Source organism: Haemorhous mexicanus, chromosome 15 (assembly GCF_027477595.1).
Source record: "Haemorhous mexicanus isolate bHaeMex1 chromosome 15, bHaeMex1.pri, whole genome shotgun sequence".
NCBI lineage: Eukaryota > Metazoa > Chordata > Aves > Passeriformes > Fringillidae > Haemorhous > Haemorhous mexicanus.
Genome location: NC_082355.1, coordinates 4987158 through 5013206, shown reverse-complemented (window position 1 = coordinate 5013206; position 26049 = coordinate 4987158). Strand labels below are relative to the sequence as shown.

Sequence of the window (26049 nt, the reverse complement as noted above, 5' to 3'; positions counted from 1 at the left end):
AGGGAGCAGAGAAGGTGATTTAACCCACGTGAGCTCTGTGAATAGCTGCCCTGGGATCACTCCTGGCACCAGTGGGATGTTAGGTCTGATCCTGCTGTCAACACTGCCTAAAATTTGGGGGGGAGAAAAAACCCAAAGTCCAATCAGCAAAGCTCCCAAACTTGTTCCTTGCAGTGCTCCAGTGCCCAAGCTGTCTGCAGTATCCTCCTCAGCTGGAAAAGGTCCTAACCCTTGCAGGGCCCACTGGCATTGCAGGTGATCTGCCTGGTCAGCAGTGAAGCCACTGTCAGCCCAGGGGTTTGTCCCAGGCCTGTGACAGAGCTCCTCACCCTCTACAGCCCTGTGGGGCTCTTAAGTCCTTCAGTGCAGTGAGAATGAGGAGATGGGAGCAGAGAATTCTCTCCCTCTTTGTTCTCTGGAGTGCCAGCATTTCCTTGCCTGTGAGCTGGGATCTGGCAGTGAGCAGCAAGGGGTCCCTGTGGGTGCCACGGGTCTTGTTCATGCTGCAGTCCCTGGGCTAACTTCAGCACCCGTGGAGAAGCTGCTTTTCAGCCAGGAATCTCAGGCTGTGCTCTGGTGGGTCTTTGGTGGCACTGAGTTTGGCAGGGAGAAGCATCTCCAGCCCTCTTCTGCTGCCTGGCAAGCCTACCCAGCTTGTTTCACTGTTTGCAGTGTTGTGGAACAACTTGTGCAGGCATCTGTGGAAGTGTTATGTGTATAGCAGCTGATGTGGTTTCCAAATGAGTATAAAAACCCCTAAGAACAGAAATGCTTATCACAAGACAAGAAATAAGTTTGGTAGGTGATAGTTTATAGTGATATCTCCTTGATGGAGTGGTCTGCAACCTTTCCTGGGGCCATGGGCATGTGATACTGAAGGAACAAACACCATATTTAGGATCAGGCTTTGCTTTTCTTTACTGTTTTGGTGGAAACTTCTTGATTTCCTGTGGCTGCTGGTAGCACTGAAAGCTCTTACAGGCAAAGTACAGGCTGTGGGCTACTGCCTTAATAGCTGTATTTCCTAAAACTTTCCTGTGCAAATTCAGTAAAAAATTCATGAAGTGACTAAGGCTGATAGAACTTCCTTCTGTGCTTGCAGTGGTTCAGACATCACTGTTATCTTTCTAAGTCCTAATGTATAGTTGGTGAGTGACTTCACTGCTTCACAGGGAGCCAACCTGCTGGAAGTTTAGGGCTTGGATGCTTAAAATGATAACCAACACAATCAGGCTGTGATTGAGTCAGGGAGGTGCAGTGATGGAGGAGATCTGGAATCCCAGCTGTGAGTGGCCAGGGAGCACCACTGTGGGTGGAATCAGGCTGTGAGCAGTGGTGCCCCATCCCCTGAGGTGTCCCTGCTGGGGTGTTTGTCCCTCTGGCAGGTGGGGTTGAGGCAGCAGTGATTTTCAGCTGCTCAGTCCACCTGTAGAGATGAACCAGTGCCCTTCAGTACCTGCCACTGTCACAGCAGAGCAGCCAGGAGAAGTGTGCAGAGAAGTTGGATGGAGGGAAAGTTGTCCATTAAAACTCTGCATTCCATAAGGAAATGGGGCATTTAGCAGCACTGCTTGAACCTGCCAGGTATATTTATTTACTTCTGTCCACACTGAACTGTTTCCAATAATGAAGAAGTGAATATTGTACTGAAGTTATGTTTCAGAAGAGCAGATGAGTCTTAGAGGAGGAGTCTCTCCCAGGGCTTGTTAGTATTTGCTGTTCCCCATAAAACCTCAAAGGAGGCATGTGCCAAGCTGAAAAGAGGGCAGGGCTTTTCAGTTTCCTTTCAGGTGCTGGCTGGAGGGGAAACCACAAGGACTTTCCTCTTATGTTGACTGCTGTAATGATGTGCTGTGCTATTGAATTTCCAGGTCTAACTGATGTGGATCAATTATTTGAGTTTGATGGGCCACCTGCTTGGGAAACTTCTGTAGTGTTTATAAAAGACCTGGCAGTGCTCTCCTGGCAGGAGATACTTTGATATTCGCTCCTGTGGAAGTGCTGTCCAGGCTGAATTATGAAATGAACCAATGCCATGCTGGCAATGGGATGTTACTTGAGTTTTCAAGTTCCACAGTAGGACTTCCTCAGTGTGTAGTGCAGGACAGATAATTAGCTTAAAGTATGAGCCAAAACTTGAGACCAATTAAATGTTGCACATAAAAGCTCCTGTGTGTGAGAAGCACTCGAGTCTGTGTCAGCACAGGGTAAGTGCATTGCAGGGTGTCACCCAGAGATTGTGGGTGGTGCTGGCAGCTGGGAGGGGTGTTTTGGGAATAACCCAGCCAGCTTTTATCAACACACTTCCCATGGGAAATAGCATCCCTGCTGCTCAGCAGCAAACCACTCCTGCTCCTGCAGAGCCCTGCCTGCACCTGCTGCTCTTTCCAGGTGTGTCCCTGCCAGTCCTTGTGTGCAGAAGGGGGATGTGCGGCACAATCCTTTTCTTAACAATGAGATTATTTTGGGTCTGGTTAGTTATACCTGTGTAGTCAATGAAATGAGCCCTGTGGAATTGCTGTTACACAGGATTTTTATTCTGTGTTTAAGAGCTGGGGCAGAATTTCTTAAAGCTGCCCAAAATGTGAGGCATCTGCTGTTTTCTCCCAGCACTGAAATTCTTCAGCGCTTTTCTTGCTATGACAAGGATTTGATGGCCATTCTTTCCCCACAGAGTATTTCTGACCACAGCATACGAATATTTTAAATATTTTACTTATAAACATCTGGCTGCTTTAACCAAAAGAGAGATTTCTTTAGGATTAGGTTCATTAATTTAAATTAAAGCTATTAGTTGTTGTGGCTTGGTTTTAGTTTACTTGTTGGCTAAGAAAATAGTCTTAAAGTATACAATTATCTTTTCTGAGTGTGCCTGCATTTTTCTTCCTGTCCTCTGAACATTCTGTTATATCACATACTGTATTTTGATTCACCTTATGACTGGACAACTCCCTTTGCAGAATATCTTCCTGCAGGAGATATAGTTACAAGTGTCTGAAAACCCTCGAATTTTTAAGTTTTCTCATTAAATGAGATCTTTGTACCCTTGAACTTCCAGCATGTGGAGATCAGACTCCTTTAAAATGCAGAAGTGGAAATATTTATGGGTTTAGATGGGGTTTTTTTTTAGTTTGTTCAACTTCAAAGAAATCGAAGAAGGGTATATAATGTATATATTGCTGGTTATTTGTAATTTTCCTGGAGGAATAAAAGAATGTGAGCAGATTCCATTTTGGCTGTTAAATCAGTGGAGCCCTGAAACCACGTTAGTGTTCCTGACATTTCATCAGAGCACTGATTTGGCAGCTCCTGACATTTGGATCAGTGGCTGAACTTGTTTCCTTGTTGATAGCAAGTCATCTGCAGTTAGAGCAAAACATGGCTCCTAGACCTGACAGATCTTCCTTTGCCTTGAAAATAAATCCTAACATTGCAAGGTCATTTGAGAGCTCTCACTGGAAAAAGGATTCTGCTCTTAACCCTTATCTGGGTCAGTACTTCTTTACATTTCCATGCTCTTTACTGGAGGATCAGAAAGTGCTTTATAAATATTAGATAGTATTAGATAATCTTTCTGCTGAGTTTGATAAAGCAGTATTTCCTTCATTCCATGCTTTAGGCTCAGAGTGGTCAAGTGTCTTGCCCAAAGGTAGAGCTGTGGATAAAATTTATGCTGATACCAAGTTGGCCTTTCTGGGCTGTGGTATTTTGTTCAAAGGGTACCTTAAGTGGCTCTACTGAGTGAAAATAGGATATAATATGCTCTATAAACAAGTTCAGGAACTGACAGGAGGGAAAGAGAATTATTATTTAAACAGAGGACAGTACATTATTTTTTTGCAGAATAAAGCAGAAGGGGTAAGAGCACCTGGCTGCTCCCTTTGCCTCCCTGACACTGGACTGAATGCAGGCATGAGCAGGTCCTGGTTAGTGATGGACGTTAAGGGATGCTGTAAATGCTTTTTGCAGCACCAAAGTGTGTAGTCCTAATCCAGGCACACATCTCAGGCATTTGTGGAGAGCCTGAGGAGTGACATTTCATAGTTATACTGCTAAACTCTTTTTTTGGTTTGTTTTTTGGGGTTTTTTTGGTACAGAGGCAGAAAAAGATCCTGTAAAAGCTGATTTTATTGATCATGTGGTTCTGATCTCACATATCTACATAACAGTCATATTCTGTGTACTCTGTTCTTCTGGCTTCACCTTAATCAGCCTCCTTATTGATGCTTGATTGGCAATTTAGTGATGTGGGATGGAATTCAGCTCAGCACAGAATTGTCAGCCTGGAGTGAATGGCTCCTCTCATTGTGGATGTATTTCTTCTGGAATATATCACTTTTGCATCAGTGATTCTCCACATGACCTCCTTGCTTTTGATTTCCTATTTGCAATATCAGCTTTTTCAGACAAAATCAATGATGAGCAGTATAATTAATTTTTACGTGTTTTAATTAAGTTTTCAGCTGCTCCAATGCTTTTCATTATCTTAGCATGATCTCTTGCTGCTACCAAACATTACAATGAAAGAAACCTGTTGATTAAATAAATTATTATTTAAAAAGTCCCCTGCAAGTTGTCAAAGTAATTAAAGCTCAGCGATGCAAAGTGAATATAATGCCTACTGCACAAAGAAATGTCAGGTAGAGCAAGGTATTTAGAAGGTCTCAGGAAACTAAAACCAGCTTGGGGCAGGTTCTGCCAACTCTGCAATGGTTTTTGTGGCACCTCATCATCCTTCTGACATCTTATGCCATTTATGTTATCCCAGTCATGAGGCTGAAGGAGCCCTTGATGCCTCCAGGAGCTGAATTTGCAAGCTGAGCAGAGATCACCATTATTAAAATGGGATGGTACAGAAAGGTTTGAGTTCTTGACAACTTCTGGAACTCCACTTTGCAGAAAAAATGCAATATTTAACCTGCTACTAGATAGGAAAGAAATTGATGGTACCTTGTCTCTCAGGGGTTTATTTTTAGAGGAATTCATCTTACTCTATTTCACTGGTAAATTAATCTGTTCATTGGGTTCTTGGGTAGAAGACAGACATTGCTTGGCTGTTGCCTGCTTAATTATACCCTGTAATTTTGATTGACAGTGGAATATGCATTGAAAAGCAGCTGGAAGTGTCTGCCAGCTAGTTTAGAAACTGGTGAGGAATCTCTGCCTCCTGCAGAAGCTGCTTGCTGTGCTAACCTAGGCCAAGTGAGAGGTTGGTGGATGGCTGGGGGGCAAAAGCAAGCAGCCATCACTCTGTTCTGAACAGTCAGAAATTAGATGTTTAAAGTGTGCCACAGCTACTTGCAGCAAACACTGGGCTCCCACTCAGAATCTGAGGGTTGAGCATGACGAGCTCGTGTTTCTGTGTAAGGCATTAATTGGGATTTCTCTCTGCTGGAGTGCCTGTGAGGATGCTTTTGCTGGGTTAAATTGAGATTCTTAGGGTGTGTTTGGCTTTCATGAGTGGCTTCTATAACTGATTCTCAGTATTTCAGTAAATTGTGTGAGACTCCGAATCATGAAGGTAAAGGTACTTTCAGGGACTTTGAGGGGGGTAAAATGTGGGAATGGGGGGAAATTGAATGAACACACAGTTGAAAGCTGTGAGCTATAAAAGGAAAAATACTGAACATTAATGATGGTGTGTGAAATTTGAAGCTATTAAAATGGCTGGGAGACAGTTTGTGCAGGGCTGATCTGGTGCTTTCAGGGCCATGTGCAGAAATGTGGGGTTTGCCTGGTCTTCATTCTCTGTTTCTCTGTCCACGATGTTCTGCTGCTGCTGCATCACTGTCCTGCCTCCTCTTGATCACACCAGCGTTGTGGGGGAGAGAGAAAATGAAGAGACTGTCAGAACTGTAATATTTTTGCCAGCAGCCTCCATTTCTTTATTCTGGGAGTTCCATCCCAGGACAGCCTCCCCAGGGGTGAAAGGAGGGCATTTTGGCATTTTCCCAAAAGGGAACTGGAGAGGGAGCCTGTGTCCATTTGTTGGGATGCTGTCATCAGGTCTGGTGACAGCAGCAAGGAAAGGAAAATGTGGGCTGTGGGGACAGCCCTGGGGACAGTTCCCCGAGGTGTCTTTGCAGCCAAATCACAGCTCTAGCTCTGACTGCAGCTCTCCTTTTCACAACTTTTAAATGGGCATAAAGTGCCATACAAAATGAGCAGGATTCTCCATTCAAAACAAGGAGTGTGGCTTACCAAGTGATTTAAAAAACTGTTCTTTCAGAAATGTCTGTGCAACATGACTTGACTGATTTACCTTATAATGGCTCAAAGCCAAGAACATAATGAAATTGTGAGCAGAAGAAATTACTCTAGTGCTTTTTCCCTTTTGCTATCTGCTGATTTATTGGAAATGCCTTTCATTCAAATAACTGTCCCCTTAACCCACATGCTGCCAGAACCCTGGGAAAGAAAAGCAAAGCAAAACAGAGGTAGTGACTACTCTGGAAGGGAAGAGAGTCATCAAGCTTAGGCATTGTTGCACTGTGTGTTTGCAGTTTTGGAGGCAGAGGGAAAAAAACGTTCATGGTTTCAAGTGTAATTGTTACTCTGGGAAGCTGGAAGCTTAAAAGCCCAATGGATAGCTGATAAAAATTTTGTTATGGCATGTCTCAGCTCTTCTGACACAGGCTGTTTAAATCCTAGACTTGTATTGCAATAATACTGAGATACTGCTCCCTGATACTGATTCTCTGCCCAGGTTGGGGCTGCCTGTGCATCCTCTCTCTGAGGTTCAGGAACGTTGGGTCTGGATCTTCATGGCTGAATTTCCTGAGTGTCAGGCAGGCTCTGAGAGCTGCAGAGATGGGGCTGAGGACCCACACCTTGGTGTGGCCTTGTGCTGCCTTGTGGCTGGGATCTCACAGAGAAAGGGCAGGAGGAGGAGAGGAACTGGGAGCTGGCAGGGCTGTGAAAACTTGCTTCCAGCTCCTCAGGGCTGCCTCCAGTCCTTCCTGTGAGAGACAGAAAATAAATTGCTGCTGTTGAACATTTTATTTGCACTCACAGAATATTCATCCAAGGAGCAAAGAAAGCACCAGAGGAGTGTGATGAGGGCTCGTTTTTTCTTAGCAAGCCAGTAGGAAATAATGCCAGAATCAGACACGGTGGAAGATTTTTGACAACATGGAAATTCCTCTTTGTGCACTGCCAGCTAACTCCAGCTCGGTGCAGTTCCTCTCACCTTGAATCAACACAGCTCCTAGAACTGCTGCAATTTCTTAATCAGAGGCTATTCAGCATGGATTCATCACTGAACCTTTCCATTGTAGACACAGACCAAGTGTAGCAACTAACAAGCTTTTGTTTCTGCCCTTCTAGAAGAACAGAAAGAGACAAATACTGGCAGAATTTCTGGGTAGTGCCTCTGTTAGCTGGGATCTTAAATTCTTCTGAAAACTGGGGAATTCTTTTGAGGGGTTAAAAAAAAGGGATAAATTTAATGCAAAGAGATGTTGTTGATCTGAATACATTTAAATAGAAAATTAGATTCTTTCCAATTGTCAGAATTTCTGGAATATTTTCCTGAAGAGATCTTAGGAACTGAAAGTCTAACAAATCTTGTTAGTTTGGGGTAAGTTTAGGTAGAAGTTTGGGGTAGGTTGTAGGTAAGTTTAGGCAGAAATGAGGTTTTGTCTGAAAGAACAAACACATCTATAGATGATGTTCCTTTTGAAATGGAAGTGCTCTTGAGCCTCTCAAAATGTTTCAGGTCCACATTGTGCTTTGCTGGTTTTAGATGTGGCTTTATCTGTCTCCTCCTTTCTGCATCAGCAGATGGACACTGTGTCCTGGCATGGCAGTGGCAGATTTTGCATCTCATCTCTTTTTCAGTTTGGAGACTGACCAGGCTGTTTATTTCTGGTGGATGTGCAAAAGGAACATTGATGGATACTGGTAAAACCCAAGCTTTGGGTTGGAAAAGTACATCCTCAGTGGAGGTGGAAAACTTTCTCCTAGGAAAGCAACTGTGTTGTTAAAGTGTGGCACAGCTCCTTGGGGTGTTGTTTGGCTGTAAATCAGGAGCCATTTGGGACTAGAAGAGAAGTAAAAACCCCTTTACAGTGATCAGGCAGTCCTTGGAAATTCCACATACAGGTAAAGATGGAGATTAAATTGTCAGTGTAACCATTTGTAAAGCTCTTTGTGTTTGGACTCACTGATGAAGACAGTCAGGGCAGGCTGAAGAGGCCCTGAGACAATGTGGAATTTGACACAAAATAAGGGTTTTTTTCATTGCATAAGAGAGTATCAGCTTGCAAGAGAAAAATAATGACAGTTCCAAGTTGTGTAGCTAAATATTGTGCCTCAAAGTTGTGTTGGAAGGGGAATTTCAAAGATTACTCTGCAGCCTTGCCAATTAAAATAAATGATAAATATTTGCATTCGTGGATGCCCTGGAGTCCTATCTCTAAGAAAGAAAGAAAAGGTAGAACAAGGTTTGGAATTCAGTACTTGCTAAGAAAATAAAGACCTGGGGCTGTGCACAAGTACTCACTTAAATCCCTGTTGTATTTGTTGTTTCTTTGACACTTCTCTCTGTTACTTCCACTGATGTCTGGTAGATGGCATTAGCGTATAACAAATTTCTGAAGTTCTTTTCTTATTGGAGGGGGGTTTATTTTTCATCCATTTTACAGATAATGCTGTCTTTTTCTGGCTAAGCAGTTTTAAAGCATTTTTTCCCCTCAGTGTTTCAGTTATGATTTGACTAAATGCTTATATTATTCAACACGCTTTTTTCCCTCCTCCTTGTGCCATATAATTATTATTTCTTCTAGAGGGCATCAATCACTGAGAAAGAAAAACTTGGTATTTTCGGCTGACTCTGAATTTAGAAGCTCTTTTATATTGTGCACTGTTTATTTGCAGTGCCATATTTATTTCATATTCTCTTGGCTAAGAAAGAGGGATGGTGCTCTGAAGGGAGAAGAAAAATTTCTCACACAGAGACAAAAAATGCAGATACTCAGAGTAGTAAATAGAGATGCTTACATACAGGGTTGAAGACATATTTGACTGCTTTGCAGAGAATGAAGCTCCATAAATATCTTTTGTCTTTTTAAGTCCACATAAGCGTTTTTAGCTGATTTTGTGTGCTCCAAGAAAATTAATAGAGCTTCCATGACAAGGGACCATTTTGCCTAGGAAAACAGTCGGTGCTAGAGACTTTCTTAATCTGGACTGGGAGAAGGAAGTTTCATCCACAAGTAACCTTTGGCAGCAGGGTTTATGGGTCTGCCAGGGCTTTATCTTCATCAGTGGTCCCTGGGGAAGACATCACTTGTGCTGAGATCTACATATTTGTCCTTGCTTTTAGATTCAAGAAGCAGGTAACATTTTGAGTAAAAGTTTTAGCTAAATGCTGTTTGAAAGACATTTGGAGCAGTGGGACAATGCCTTCCCCCCCCCCCCCCCACATTCTCCTCACCATAGAAATAAGACTTATTTCCTTCATAAATAACCAGAAGGGTTATTTATAATTAGCAGAAGGGAGGAGTGGAGTGCTGGGGCAACAGTTTTGTGGGCACAGTAATGATTTTAAGCAATCCTCAAGAGGTGTCTGTTTATGAAGATGATCCTTTGCCGATCACATAGCAAAGGACTAAACAATGATAGAGATATCTTTGAGGTTAATTTTCTATAAAGACTGTATAAATGCAAAGCATGCTAAGCACCAGGTTTTATTCAATCTATCTAATTATGAGAAACTAATCAGCATAATTTTCCTGCATTTTCTACCACATTTCCTTGAGATTGAAGTATTTAAGGCAATTATGAAGAAATGCCAACACCTAATTGTGACAGATTTTATCTTTAAGAAATCATTGGGGTTGTCTTTATATAGAAATGCAAATAATTGGGGACAGACAGGGCTAAGCACTCTCTGGGTCCTGGTGTAAGAGGCATTATTGTGGTGCAGACTCACTGCAGTGAGTAAAGAGCTGAACACAGGTAGCCAGCTTTCTTTTCTTCTCTTTTTAATACCTCCTAAAGCATGTTGGTTTAGAGGTGTTTCAGGACCTGCAAGCATTCCTTGCTTCAAAGCACAAGGCCAGCTTCTGCATCCAGTGGATGAGGGAGGTGTGTGGGTGCATTTCTATCCTTTTGCTTGCAATAGCCTGTAACTTCCAGCATTAAGGTGTCATTTCTCTTAGGTGGACACCACCAGGGCTTCCTCTGGAAGGAAGATGAACCAATTTCCCATGGGCATCACCATCTGAAACGTGTTGCACAGCACAGGCTTTTTCAGGTGGAGATGTCCTTGCTGAGGCTCCTGTGCTGTGTTATTTCCCCTCTCTGCCACCCTGTCTTTATGGTGGTCTTCTACTGTTATTTGCAGGCAGGTTGTCTTACAGCTGTTATTGCACCTTTCCTTGGCCTCTGTCATCTCTCCCAATTACTGAAATAGTGCTGATTGTGGGCTGCTCTCCAGTACAGAAATAGCATGTTGTTGTCATGTAGAGCATTAAAATTCATGGACTGTAGCCTGTCTGTTTTTTGCACTTTCTGGACAGGCCTGTTAACCTTTGAGGATTTGCTGTTCAGATCTTGCTGTACAATAATAAAAACAGGGAAGTGAGAAGGAGCCCTGCTGGGAGAAAGTTTATGTGTTGGGATGATGAACCCATAAAACTCAGTGACTGTTCCAGACCGTGCTCCCAACACGTGTTCCCCCACCTGCTCCCATTCCAGCCTGGGAACCACCTGAGTGATTGAGGTTACAAGAAAGGCTCAGGCTGTGCTCCTGTGCTGCAGGCAGAGCAGTTTAACCTCCATGTGGCAGCCAGGATGGAGACTGCTGTGCCACCATGCTGAGCTGCTCCCAGATTTGTGTGAGGATGATGATGATAAATAGTGCAGGGTGAGAGGGGGAGGCTTTGTTCAGCAGCACTGATGTGAACACAGCCCAGTGCTGCTCCTGCCAGATGCTCTGGAACTGAGAAACAGTTTCTGCAGGATTCATATCTAACCCCACTGCTACAATGCATTTTTTGTGACTGAAATATCACACTTCTTAAATGCATGTGTTTATTTTCACAGCCAGTTGAGGGTCAGTGCTCTGCATTGATTTCTCTTGTGCTGGTCTCCAGTAAGGTGAGGGGTTACAAAAGCACCCAGCCATTGATTAGAACTGTAGAATCACAGAATATCCTGAGTTGTGTGGGATCCACAAGGATCATCGAGGTCCAGCTCCTGGCCCTGCACAGGACAATCCCAACAATCCCACCCTGTGTGTGACAGCATTGTCCAAACACTCCTGGAGCTCTGGCAGCCTTGGGGCTGTGCCCATTCCCTGGGGAGCCTGGGCAGTGCCAGCACTCTCTGGGGAAGAACCTTTCCCTGATCTCCATCCTGAATCTCCCCTGGCACAGCTCCAGCTGTTCCCTGGGTGCTGTCACTGTCACACAGAGCAGGGATCCGAGCTGTCCCTCAGGAAGAGCTGCAGTCCCTGGTGAAGTCTGATCCCAGCCTCCTCTTCTCCAAGCTGAGCAAACCTGGTGACCTCAGCTGCTTCTCATAGGGCTTCCCCTCTAAACCCTTGTCTTTGCATTTGGAAATGGGGTTTGTAGGAAAGGGATTTAATTTTTCACTTTGCATGTTTCCTACTCGTGTCGAGGGGGAGTTTACCAGCTTCAGAATGTCCCCAACCCACAGCACTGGAGAAGACAGGACAGATCTGGAAAGTGAGAATAAGACACAAAGGCTCTTACTAAAAAAAAAAAAAAAAAAGCAGAAGCAAATAAACTTTTAAAATTAATGCTTAGTGACTTCATAAGCTACAATTGTAAATTAAACCTCTGAGTAAGGCATGACATAAAAACTCTTCTACTCTTTGAGAAGCATCCCCATAAAGTTTTGTTATAACCTGAGGAGAAATGTGCCAGGTAAAATCCCTCACTTTTTTGGAACATCTCTCTTACCTCCCTGACAGCTACTTTGCCCAAAAACAAAGTCTGGATGAAAGACAAAAAGCACCTCTCTCTCCTTTCCTCTCCTTGCCCTCTCTCCCTTTGTGATTCTTATTGGATAATACCAAGAAATCCAGGAAGGTATTTTTAGCCTGAGGGAATGGAGAATTTAGGGCAGAAATGATGTTGACATTAATCACAGCAGTGATGAAATTCCACTTCAAAATATATGAATGTGGCAAGGTTTTCCCTGTGTCCTACTAATGAAAAGAAGATCCTGTTGCTGCCAAGCCAAAGGATGTTTTGCTCATGCAGAGGAGTCACAAAATGAGCCTCTTATTTTCCTGCCATATGGAGATGAGTATTGCAAGAGGAACTTCATTCCATTCCTCTACCTCTGCAGTGAAGATTCCTGCAGCGTGGTGCTGGTGGGGCTGCTGGGGTCTCTGTGCTCACAAGGAGTCCAGCACCAGAGCTGTGAGGTTGTGGGATAAAGGGACAAAGCCAGGAACCAAACTGTATGCTGGCTCTGTGGAGGAAGGGACAGGACATTTGATTCTCTCTTCTGTACTCTGAAGGGAACAAACATTTACAGCCACCTTTAGCATGACTCTTGGGGTCACAGAGAGATTTGGGAGCAGCAGCAGCAGCCCTCTGACACTGCAGTGAGGGTTAAACCTCACCAACTGCTAAATTAGAAAAATGTTTGGAAGAGGAGAGCAGACCAAGTACAAATGATCCCAGCAACTCTCTTGGATGTTGCAGCCTTTATTGATGCTGTTGAACCTGCAGGAAATCCTCCTAGCTCGGGCTCCAAAACTGCTTAGGTATAGGAGAGCACAAGGAATCCTCTCAGAAAGTGAGAGGTAATAGCTTCAGAAATAAAGGGATTTCCCAATTAAAATGCCTTTTTACCCTTTGTGACGTCCTGCCAATAACTGAAGCAGAGATACTGAGATTGAGGGGCCCTTGAGTGCATCTCTGTAGAGAAATCCAGGCCTGGATTTTTTGCCTTTTCATGATCCATGGAGTACACATCCTCACCAATATGCCTCTGCCATACTGAGTTCTCTGGCAAAGGTCAGGTGTAATTACTGACATACAAGCATGCATTTATTTCTCAAGCCATTGCATCTTTTTTCCATCCTTCTCACACAATCTCAGTGTAGTTTAATTTTCTAAGGAATTAGCTTTTTAAACCTTCCCCAGTATTTATTCTCTGTTGAAACTCAAAATGTGTGAGTGTGTGTGTGTTTGTTTATATATCAGCACAATCATTCTTTAATGTGCTACAGCTCCGAGTGTCTGCATTCTGTCAGGAGCTGCTTTATGAACAGCACGTGCCTTAGCACCTCTTGCAGAATATGAGCACAGAGAAAGAATTTGCAAAATTTGGCCAAAGTTTGCTCACTATTTTGGTTACCAGATCTGTTGTCTCCTTGCTGCTTGTTGCAGATTGGATGTTGTACATCAGGTTTTAGTATCACAGAATGGTTTGGGTTGGGAGGGACCTTCAGAGGCCATCTGGGCCAAGCACCCTGCAATGAGCAGGGACATCTTCAGCTACATCAGATTGGTCAAAACCCTCCCCAGCATGGGTGCAGGGACCTCTCTGGGCAGCCTGTTCTGGTGCCTCACCACCCTCATTGTAAAAAATGTCTTCAGCTATATCTAGTGTGATCTGGATAGTTTACCCTGATGGTGAGAGCCTAATGCTGCCACAGGAGGAGGAGGAGGGCAAGAGTTCTCCTTTGGTCAGATACTATGGAGGAAGGTCACTGCTGCCCATCTCAGGAGTCTCACAGGATCATGCAGAAGTGTTGCTGTCCAGAATGACACCCCAGAGCTCGTTAAAACAGATGGCTCTGTCCTGGGCTGACAGGCTGCCTTGTTAGTGTTCTGCAAGAGTCCTGCTAATTGCTTGGAGAAAATACAGATCTGCTGCCTACGGAAATTGTTCTGTGGAGCCAAATTTGGGAGCATTGGGTGGCGCTAAACTTTGTGATATAATAGGATACCTAAGTGTAAGTACAAGCAGAGTTTCTTTCTTGACAGAATAAAAATAGTCTGGGTTGGAAAGGGAAAGGCTGTGATGAGCACAGGCTGCTGAACAGCTCTGCCTGACCAGAAACTGCTCTGCATCAAATGTAAGAGTGGCACGTCCATACTCAGAAACTCTCCACTACAACAGACCTAGCAGAGAAACTGAAATGTTCCCCCAGAAGATGATTATTGCAGGCTGAGGTGGCAGTGTGTCGTGGTCAGGGCACATATCTAAGCAAAGCTCAGAGAGCAGCTCTGTGCCTTGAACCTAATTTCTGAAAGAACGGAGCCTGAGGCTGCTCAGATAAGAGTAATGAATTTGGATACTGTTAAGACTTTAATAGTAGAACAATTATTGGCCTTGCCAACTGAATATTTGCTCTTATATCTGTATGGAATTAATCTTTGCAGTGGGTTTTTTTTTTTCCCATGCATTTCTTATGCCAGAGGAGTAGAAGCCAGGGACATGGCACATCTTTTTGCCTGGTGACACCCATCCTGCTCCCTTGTCGTGCTGCAAATGGAGAGACCCTATTGTTTGTAAATGAAGACCTTTCTGATTATTGATAAATAACCTCTGGATGGGAAGTATGACACATGCTGGCTGGAAGAACAGGGCTCTGTAATGGTAATATTGCCTTGAAATTACAGCCCACGTAGTTTGAGAATTATTCAGGATAATTACATTAATGTTGCCAGAGAAATGAAAAGGAACACTTTCCATTTTACCTATTAACAAGCTGTGCTGGCCTTAAATTATTTCTGAGAAGAGCCTGAAAATGGCTGAAAATAATTACGAAGCAGCAGTTGGGGTAGAGGGGTGGGCTGGGTGAGGTCCTGGCTGTGGCTTTTTTGGCTGACAGGTAAAGACTGCTGCAGCTTTTGTGGGGAAAGGAGCACGGCACAGAGCTTTAGGGCTGGGAACACTGCAGGCTGCAAATGGGCTCAGGGAGTCTTCAGGTTGGGACCCCAAAGACAAAGGAGCAGGCTGCTCTCAGTGTAGGTGTTGCACATCAATGTGTGCACAGGGGAGAATGAGCCTGCTGCTGTTCTGGTGTGCTGGGTGCTTCCATCCTCCACCCTCCCTTGCTGACAGCTCTCCGGAGCCCGTGCCATGGAAGGTGCCTTTGGTGATGACTTTTTGCCACTTTGATCCTTGTCTCATAGCAGCAGCAGAGATGTGAATGTTTCTGAACTCCAGGCCCTGAGCAGCAGCTCTCTGAGTCTGGCATCTCATAAAAGCTTAGTCCTTCTCTTGAGCTCCTGTTGTGTTTTTGGCCTTGTGAAAGCAACACTGACTCCTGCCCTGACCTGCTGTTGCCCAGCTCACCTGTGACATTACTATGAAACCAGGACTTTCTGTTGTGTTTCCTTTGATTTGCTTATGTTATTGCACTGTTTACTAAGTCTGAAATGAATAGAAGGGGAAGATTTAGTACTCAGATCTAAATAACTCAGTGTTGTGGCAGTTAAGGTCTCTAGGGTCACCTCTGCTGATACTGGAGTTTCTCATCTGCATGAAATTTAGAGTATCCTTGGAACGCCTGTCTGCAAGAGCAGCTCTGTCCCTCTTTTTCTTTAGTCTCCAAGAATTAGCAGATCTTGCATCTCATGACCAGTCCTATATTTATACTTCTTTCTAAAAAGTAGCCATATTTATCTCCTGGGGAGAAACTGGAGCAGTGGGTGAGGACGTTGGGGGATGCAGGCACTGCAGGTCTGGCTGCTTCCAGCACACAGCCATGTTCAAACACACACACACGCACACATTTCATTTTCTCCAGTTTCCTTTGCACTTGTCCAACAAGTCCATCTCAGCCCTGTGTGATTGCTTGATGACCTGTGTGCCTTCAGCACTCCCAGTACTTAGGCAGGGTTTTGCTCCCTGCCATCAAGTCAGCCTCACTCCCTGCACACACACACACACAGAGGGAAGGGTTTCCTCCCTTCACTGCAGCATTCCACCCCTACGGCTGCTGCCACTCCCCACACAAGTTTGGGGAACCCCCTCCTTGTCTCTTGGCATTGCCTTCCCTCCTCTCTGCATGCTCAGGGCTGGGTGAGTCCATCAGGAATGCCAAGAGCTGCCTTCCCTCAGCTTGCTGCTCCTGACCCACAATAGTTAACTTTCTAGTCCATCAGCTCCCTTAATTCTGCATTTAAGGAGATGGAGCTGAAATGAGTCTTGGCTTCTCCCTTTGCACATGGGTACTCGAGAGATCTCTTAAAAGGCTCCAAGGCTGAGGGTGATTTAAAATAATAATAATTTGGCAGATGATTTCTTTCAGTTGAGACATTAAAAATATTTAAACATTTATATTTATTCTATTGTGATACTTCGAGAGATTTAATGGATTTTAAAAGAAGTAATTTGGAAGGAAAGCTCAAACCAAGGGATTGCTTAATTATTTCAGATAATAAAATTTCATTTTGACTTCTTCCTCCACTCCAGGTGCACCCACACCTGCGTTTACATGCTGATTTTTTTGCATATTTGGTTTGCCCTGAATTTTTTAGGAAGCTTTGGGGAATGCTTGAGAGAGTTCCTGGAAATCTGCACAGCATGAAAATCTCAAGTTTCATTTTGTATGCAAATAAGTATTATTTGTTAAATGAAATTAATTATGAATATTTATAATTCAGCAGTAAATATTCGATAAATTCCAGCTGCTTCTAGAAAATGCTGACAAAAGTGAGGGCAGGTATAAATTGTGGAGAAGGAACTTTCCTTCCTGTCTTTTGTAGGTCTCTTCATAGTGTAGAAATTCATGGATCCAGGTGGATTGGATCTCCTGCACAAAATGGAAGTCCCTATGTGTTGCAGTCTCCAGCTGCAAAGATACTGAAGCTTTAAGGGGGGTTAATTTGTTTTCATCTTCCCAAAGAGCTCTAGTAGGTTTTTTTAATCCTCATAACCCTGCCAGTTCTGAGGAATAATAGCAGTTACATAGATAGTTATGTCGACATCAACTTAAGGTTTATGCTTGCAAGGTTCATATATTTTTGGTCGTGCTGGCACTAATACAAATGATAGCTCAATAACAGAAAAATAGAACAGTCCCGGAGCCACAGTTCTGATGCTTGAAGTGTCTTTAAACCCTGCACCCAAATGAGAAAGAGATAAAAACAACCTACTCAAAGTGGCTTAGCTTGAAGGAGCATTTTATGTGTTACTTGATGACAAAATAGTGAGGCATTAATGCAGTTTACAGTAAGACACCCCTGAAGTTATCAGTGAGGTTGGTGTGATGCCTGACAGATTTAATGTAAATATTTATAGACTTGGCCTACTAATTATGCCAGTGGAAAAAATGCAGTATTAATGCTGTCACCTCCCCATGTCTCTACCTGCCAGCATGCTGCTAGCTCGCATAAATATTCTGAAGATAGAAAGTACATCACATAAACAGAAGAGATCATTTAGATTTTTAATAAGGGATTAAGTTATCTCCAGCAGCAGTTTCCAGCCTGTGGGCCACAGATGTCTGGGAGGCCTGGGGACTATCCCCAAGGGAAAAATGACAAGTTAAGAGGGGGTTTTGTAAGGTATGTAGGAATCTCTCTCTGTGAAATGATTACAGGGGTATGCACCACCTCTGTCAAATATTTAGGGGTCCTCACAGCGAGAAAAATTTGAAACCCACTGATTTACTGCATTTATGTAAAGAACTGAGTAATCTCAAAGTGCTGTACTGCCATGTTTTGAATGATTGGACTAATGATCCTGCCAGAGCCAGGCTGCCATAAAAAGTCCTGGACCACAAAGCACTAAAGCATGTGCTTAACTCAAAACACACGGCGATCCACTGAAGTTACTGCCTGCCCCATCCATAGCTGGTGTGCTGAATAAAGACCACAGGGAAATTTAAGACAGAAGCCACGGACTGCTATCATCTTGAAAACAGCTCTGCAGATGCCTGATTGTCTTGTACAATTGAAAATCTAATTATGTGAATCTGCAGTTCATATTTTTCTGTTTCAGCTTATTTATACCAAGAGACTTTGGTACGGGCGCCTTTGGTTTCAGCTGTTGCTGGTTGCCAACCCAAAGAGTATTACCATGGCTGTGGTAGTTTGTTGAGGAGGCTCTGAGCTACACAGACAGTTCTTCTGGTGTGTGATCCAGATTTCTGCTCTGGCACAAGCTGACTCCTCACAAGCTGTGCAAATAGATGTGAAATGCTACCACCAGTGGTTGTGTGTGTGCTCGCCTTTTGTTTGAAAGTCTTGCAAACTGAGGCAGGGTGAGCATGTGGTTTCATCCTGTCCTGTCTTCTGCAGAACAGCATCCTAGTCTGGATCCATCCCCACTGATTGCAGCTTGGGGCTGGTCCAGGCTGCCCACATCTGGCCTGTGCACAAGGGCAGTACTGCTGACCCATGTGTGCCTCTGTGCAGGAAGAAGGAAACAGCATTTTGGTAGCAGGGCTAAGTGCAGGCAAGAGCCACGCATGGTGTGGCCACAGCAGCTCTCACAGCAGCTTGGGTGGATGGAAGTGCAGGCTTTCCACAGGGGCATCCCACGTGGGTTTTGTAAGATCTCGCTGCTGATGGGTGAAAAGCAGATCTCACATTCCTGTGGGTGATTGAGTCCTTGCCATGGACTGAATCCACAGCCCGTGGAAGGCAGCAGGCTTCCTCTGCCTTCAGAGAGTGCTGGATCAGAGCTCCCTTTACTTCTATTCACCACTGCCTTTATCCCTTGTAAACACTTCACCTGCCCACCACACCTCTGCAAACCGCAGAACAGAATAACCCCAAAGAAGTGGAGAGCACGGTTTGAAAAGGAGCATTAGGAGGGGAAAATCTCTCTCTCTCTCTTTAAACTGTCTCTTTTCTATATTGTTACCTTGACAACTCTGCTGCTGTGTTTCATCTTTGGTGGGACTTAGCCGTGGTGGAATAAGGGGGACATCCATGTGTGCTTCCACATCTTCTCCAGCTCTGCTTGCCAGGCACATGCCAGGCACAGGGCATCCCGAGCTGCAGAGCCCACGGTTGCTGCCTTGACCCATGGTGCTGCCTGGAAATGATTACAGATATTAGGAACTGGGACCCGTTCTGATTAAAGGTATAACATTATATCTTCTATTTCTTTTCCTTAAGCCAATGCCTGAGCAGTGTTAATGCTCTTTAAAGGGAGATGCAAGGTGCTTAAAATATTTTGGGTTATAAAGGTTAGGACAGCTGGAAAGCAGAGAGGGATGAAAGTACTCAAAAATAGTAGTATTATTTTTAGTATAAGCAGATACAGGAGTATGTGTCAAGATTAGGATACAGTTCTGATGTGCTGAACTGAGTCTAGAGATGCTAAAAATATGCTTTCTTTTCTCATAGTTTTAGAAGAGACAGAGGCAAAGGTAAAGGGAGAGTAGTGGTGAACTGAAATTTTATCTCCTGTGCTTCCTTGCTTGTTGGGATTTGGCAAAGCTGGCTGTTCACCTGGGTGCCCATGACACCAGCAAAGCACAGGAGGCAGGGTGAGGTGTTATCAGTGGGAATGGGATCCCTCCCACCCCTTTTTTCATTCTCCCAAAGAAAATCTCCACTAACATAATCCCTTTATTCCTTTTAACCGAAATGGCAGCGAAGGCAAGGCAGGCAGGCTCCGGGGCTGGGTGCAGACGGGGGTGTCTGTGTCTGAATGTGTGCAGGGAGAAGGGGGCTTTTAATGCAAAACACATGTGTTTTCAATTGCTTGCTGGAGCCAGCCCAGTAGCTGTAACTTGGCCTGACAAAGCCTTATTGAAGTACAGACAGTGTGGTTTCAAAGCAGTTAGAAAAAGAACGGGAATGCTGTTCAGGAAATTCTTCAGGCATGGGCAGGGACTTGGCTGCAGTTCTGCTCTTGGAAAATCTGACAGGGGCAGCTCATGAGCACAGGCCAGGCCTCGTGCTGCTCTGAACGCTGAGCTGCATCTTCCCCAGGCTCCTGCACCCTCTGGCCGTTCATCCATCCCAAGGGAGAGGTAAGAGCTGCCCTGCTCCGTCCCGCCAGCACCGCGCGGATTTGCCTCCTTTTGTGCCTCTGCAAAGGGGCTTCTTGCTTTCACACTGCTCTTAGAGCAAATAAAAAGAGTCAAGAGTGGGGAGTTGTGGCATATTTGCGAAGGGTTGGGAGCAGTCTGAGGCTGGGTGGTGGTTTCTGGCTGAATTTGTGTCGATAGTAAAGCTGCAGGCAAAGCGACGCCCGTGCCGCGTCTCTGGCTGGGGGAATGCTGCACCCAGATAATCCCCAACTTTTTCTTTTTGGGGAGTGAGTGTGTGTACAACCTGAAGCTGCTGAAAGGTTGGCTCTGGACCGTGTGTCAGTCAGATATTTGGATGAAAAATGTGACTCAGTTACAATAAATACATTTATAAGTGCATTGTATTGTAGTTGTTTAATGAGTTGAAAGCATGTTTGTCTGGGGGTTGTTTGCCAATTCCTGGTACAGTGAGCTTATGAACAGAGGCAGCAACTCAGTAATAATCACTGCCTTGTGATTTGTCTGCGTATTTTTTTTCCTGTATCTTTCAAAACATGAGCAAACTGCAACAGACAGCACGGTCAGAAGCCACGTAGAGAAGATTAGGAGGGAAAACATTAATTTCGGGGCTGTTCTCTCTGCAACTTCTCTTCTGATTTGCGTTTCTTTCCCCAAATAACTGAAGAAACATTTATGATGAAAAGCTCGCTCCCTCTTTAGGGACCTGCCAGATTTAGGCAATGTTCTCTCATCCTTTTAGTTGCAGCATTAAAGCTTGTCTTGCCTTTGCAGAGATATCAGCACCTTATATGGCAGGCTTGGGCTCGGGATTCGGGAGCGCGCGTTCGTCAAGGGATGGAGGTGTCAGGAGGAGTCTGCCTCGCCTCACCTCACAAACTTCCTTGCCTCTGCCACTGCCTCTGCCTTGCATTTTCAGAGCAGTTATTTGATGTGTTGAAAATGCTTTTTTAGCTGTGTTTTATGGTGATGGTGTTGTTTTTTATTTCCCTTCAACAAGGAATGAATTAAGGGTATGAAATGATACGATGGGACGGTGCTAAGAATCTCTGCCTGGTTCATGGGAGCAGACACATGGTTTGCTTTGCCTGCATCCAGCAGGGCTCAAACAGTCACTCATCTTGGCACCCCAAAAACTCAGGGACAAGGGGAGCTTCCCCTCCAAAGGGCAACAGATCCAAAATGTGGCAGCACCAGAGCTTTCTCCCAGTAATTCTGCTGAAGAGTGTTGAGTTTGTTGGAGCCAAAAGAAAACTCTCTGGGTTTAGAGTGCAGGAAGGGCATCCTGCAGGAGACATGGATGTTCACTGGCTTCTGGAGGCTGATGGGGGGCAAAGGGAATGAGAGGAAGGACAGAGAGGAGCTGTGAAAGGGGGAGGGATATGAGGGAAATAAAGAGACTTGATAAGGTTGAAATTTGCTTGGCATAAAATACACCTGCAGTGAAAATGCTTTGTTAAATGAAGGTCTTATATGATCTGGAACTTCCTGAGCCTTCACAGGCTGGCATCTTACCCTGCAGACTTGGATCTCTATTGCATTTCTCAGCAGCTGTTAGTTTAGGCAACCAGTCAGCCTATTATCTTCTTCACTGCTAGCTATAAGCTTATTGTTAAAAAACTAAATAACATTCCAGTTTCTGCTACTGATCATGCAGCATGCCACCTCCCAAATGTGATTGTCAGCTTTGAAGAGCCAGAGATATGAAGAGGCTGGAATATGGCCATCTTAGCCAGCAGCAGCCGGGGCCATGGGAGCTGGTGTTTCCTCCCCACCTTTGGCAGCTCCTCCTGAGCCTCCTCAGTGACCTTTGTGCAGCTCCACCTGGGTCAAGCATTCAAGCTTTGAATCCAGGAGAGCTGAAGAATGTGTGCATGTGCGGGCAGAGTGGAGAGAGCCTCTTGATTTTGGAAGCAGATAGATAGGAGAGCCATTAGCACGCCCCAATCTGTGTATCCCTTCTCCTGGTCCTTCCCAGCAGCAAACCAGAAAGAGAGAGAGTCAGTGCAAAAGAACAAATGGATTAGCACAGAAGGCACATCATGTGGAGGGAAGATGGAAGATGCAGCAGAACAAGTTTTAACTTGTGTGAGCAGGAACACTGCAGAGACTGCACTCTGGATCCTGGCACATGCTCAAGCCCCACAGTTCTCAATTTCTGCCGTGCTGGTTGGGTTCCAGCCGTATAAATCCATATTATGATCCTGCTTTGCACATTCCTACAAGCCATATCTCTTTTCTTGGTGCTGTGGGGTGAGAGTGTGTTGGGGCAGGAGTCTGCAAAGTGTCACCTCCTGTGGCTTGCTTTCTGATTCAAGCTCAGTTGATGATATCCCTCTTGCTGTTCCCACAGCCTCCTGCAGGCACACCTGCTGCTGGCTATTTTGGTGCAGTTCTCATGTTTGTGCGTCCTGCTTTGAGACACTCTGGTGGGAAAGAGCTTTTCTAAACTTGGCACGATGGACAGAGGCTGTGAGTGCTTCACATCATCTGAGTGGTGCAAAGGAAGCAGTGTGTGAATGCAGCAGAGCTGGTGTGGTGTTTGCATGCAGTGTGAATTTTTTACCACAAATTGTGGGGCATTTTGTGAAAGATATTCTCTGTTGACTAGCTTGATACATAAAAGGACTCACTGCAGAGACTCTTTCTTCATTGCTGGCTTTCCATTTTCTTCTTAATTCTGAAAAAAAGTATTGAGACAAGCTGACTATCAAGGAAAAGTGTAAAATTTAAAAGAGGCTGTCATAAATAAAAAAGCAGACATTTTTCTGTCCTCCTCAGAGAAGAGAAGGAATAGTGACATCACATTGCAAACAGATTCTTGCAGCATAATAAAATACCGCTTTTGGCTTAGGAAATACAATTCAGAGATGGAGCTGCCTGTTACTTTGGTTTGTTCTGGCAAATTCTGATAGGTTTAGAGTTTTACTGTGAGTGCTCTTTTAATGCAGAGAAGGGACAGCATGGTCCCATTGTTCAGCTTTTGGTTGAGTCCATCTGCTCCAAGCTTTTGGTTTATAAACTGAGGTTCTTGCAGTGCCCTTATCCTCAAGCACATTTGTTGTTGAAGTGCTGCCAGCCCAAACAGCTGGGGAAATTACGAGAGCTTTCAAGATGTTAGAGGTGGGGAGTAGCCTGAGGGGTCGGAATGAGATGCTTTACCAAGATATGAATCCCCAAGGTCTCCCCAGCTGCCTGGGCTGAGTCCATTTTCCACAAGATGCAAGAGGAAAGAAAGGTGTTTTCCAGTGGACTGGGCAGAGGGTGCCCTGATGGAGTACAGATCCAGAAGCAGCTTGTTGATGTGCTTATGTTTGCCAGAATCAGGCCAGATGTTTGACTAACACTACATGTGGTGTACCCCACTGAAGGAGCCTTCTCGTAAAAGAACAGAACATTCCTTAGGCTCTTTCCTTTTACTTTGTGTTGCTCTGGCCATGTATCAGCAGTGATACCTGAGAAATGGGCACTGAGGGGTGATGATGTTCCCAAATCAGGGAAGAGCTGCTCCTCATATGGAAGCATAGGCACTGTTGACAGAAATAGAGGGACAAGCAGACAGCAAAGATTTAAGCTTTGGTGACACCAATAACAGTCACAGAGGCCAAGTTCATGGCTTAGATAGTCCTGGAGAAAAGTGCTATGAGATTTAACTATCCCAGCAAGTATTTTATCACGTGGGCTGTTCCCCAATACTCAGCCCTTGCTGGCCATGCTGCAAGTGAGAAGTCATTTTCCAGAGCCTGATCCTTTTTATGGAGACCCAGGTTGTGGTCTGACCCATGTGAATGGCCATAAATCAGTTTTGGGTCATGCTGCTGGTGAATTAATGGACCTGGGGGTGTCAAACTTGAGAGACTTTTATGGAGAGCAGAGACAGAAAATGTCTTGTTGATAGATGTCTCAAAACACTCTTCTTCATGCCAGATTTTGTTCTCACACTCCAGAAATGTCTGTTCTTTTGAACCTGGTGGATACTGTGCACTTAAAAGACAGAGAAATTAAAGAGGATGAATCTGCAGAGCATTTTCAGCTAGTGAATACAAGTACAATGCCTTCCAGTGATATGGCAGAGAGCACCTCTGAAGGTTTTTAGGGCTTTTTTTCCCCTCATTTCAGCCCAAAAGAAAAGGTTTTTGTTTCAGAAAACAAAGAGAAAGAGAAGAGGATGTTGGTGATATGGACACAAAGAGAGGGCAGATGTGGGAGATGTAGGTCCAAGACCTGAGGGAATTTGAACCCCTCTCTCATCTCTGGAAATGTGTTCCCATCACCGTGCTTCAGGTCAGCCTGGTGTCAGATGCTGCTGGTTTTTCTGATGAGGCTGTTACACCTCAGTTATAGGCAGGCAGGCTGGGAGGGGAGATGCTGTGTTGGCTGTGCAAGGCTCAGAGCCATTCCTGCAGCAATGAGCTGGTTCCATGAGCTCCAGGACACTTCCAGCAGCAAATGTCAAGAGGGCCCATAAGACAGAAGCTGCCTTCTCAGCTTGCATCCTCTTGCAGCTTGAAATTGTTCTGTTATTAAACATACATCCTTCAAGTGCTGATCAAAGAAACCCCCATGGCAGAGCAACATTATTGATTCCTTATGTAATACCTCACCCTGCTCATGGCCCTCCCTGAGCCTACAAAGGCAGCGTGGCCAGGAATGTTACAGTGCCAGTGTTTATGTGGGAAAGGTGCTAATTCATCCCTGTGCATGTAAAACACTTTTCTGCCTGAGGAATTGGTAATGTGGGTTGCACACCCTGAGTGAGGAACTTGCTGCCAAGAAGGTGGAAGGAGGGAGGGAGACATGGAGCAAAGATTTGCTCTGACTGGTGAGGTCTGGTGTGAATTTTGGAAGCTCAGAGCCAGTTCTGCTTTCTGGTGCCTTTCAGCTGAGCCTGGTTTAGCTCTGCTGAAGGAAGGTGCTGAAGCTTCTGTGAGCAGATCAGCGGGCGGAGTGACAGGGCTCTTCCAGTGGTCTTAAAAAAACCAGTACATCTTTCTTGTCATGGGCCATATCTCTAAGGTATGCTAAAGCAAAAGGATGAATAGCTTTTCTAAGTGGACTGGATTTTATCTCAGGCCCTGTTTGCAATGTTGGTATACATAAGGACTCAGTGTACAGCTTTTGTGCAAAAACTTAATACTTTTTTTTGTGCAGAACCAAGAGCCCCTTGGTGAAATTCCCACATTCCAGGCGATATTTTTGTAGTCATAGTCTTGTTGTTTGTAGCTAAATTACAAAGATTTGGCTGCTGCATTTTTTCTGTTGTAGGTGGGATTGTTCATGCAGTGGTGGTGATCCAGTGCTGTGCACGTGTGTCTTTAAGCCCTTTCACTTTAAAGTTTGACCTTTGGAAGGCATGCTTCTTTTCCAATTTCTGTATTTGTTTCAGTATTATCTTTTCTCCACTGTTACAGAATTAAGTGGTGGTTCCTAATATTTTCCTGAAGAAGAAATAAAAAATCCTATTAAGCAGCAGCAGCAGCCTTTCCTCTTAGTTCAGTAATTGAAAGGAGGGAGGTGTCAGCAGCAAGTGCAGCTACTGGATATTCTTTCAAAGCAGTACTTTTTGTCTGATGCCTTAATTCTTTTCAATGTTTGAGTCAGGAAAAGTTGCCAAAATTTAAATTATGACTAGCATACTTCTCCCTCCCACACAGCACAGATTATTGATAGTGGATATAGCTGGTTCCATAGGTAGTAGCCTTGCAGACTTTCTTATCCTGCTCATTTGTTTAACACAACTCAGCACTCTCTGTCCATCATCCTGTCTTCTCTCCCTGAAGAACTACAGACATGAGCAATTTTTTGGTAGTATTTACAGTTTGGGGGGGAACACTATCTAGAAACTAAATATTGCTTGAGTGTGGCCGTGTGAGAGTTTGTATAGAAAGAACATGATGTCTACAGTTGCCATGCTATTTTCTTGTAATGAATTTACACTGTATTGCTAAGTCTTGTTCATCACACATGTTGTAGTGCTTTAGTTGCTCTATCTCTGTTAGGACAGCTGTGAGTTAAATATTTTATCAGAACTAGAGAAATTCTCAAAACCAGGCTACTGTATGGATGCAAGTTGCTCTTTGTGGTTGTGTTCTGTTGCTATA

General features: G+C 44.4%; 1 protein-coding gene across 8 annotated transcripts in view; it reads left to right on the top strand.

Annotated features, from left to right (window-relative positions):
• Positions 1-26049, top strand: part of SGCD (sarcoglycan delta) — a 316880-nt gene that overhangs the window by 155692 nt on the left and 135139 nt on the right. The window contains exon 1 of one of the 8 annotated variants that reach the window (XM_059859829.1): positions 19796-19930. The exons of 6 other annotated variants lie outside the window; for them this stretch is intronic. The gene's annotated coding sequence lies outside the window, so the exon portion shown is untranslated. Of the gene's footprint in view, positions 1-19795; positions 19931-26049 lie in introns of those variants that run through there. One more of the 8 variants, XM_059859825.1, reaches the window with a different exon arrangement.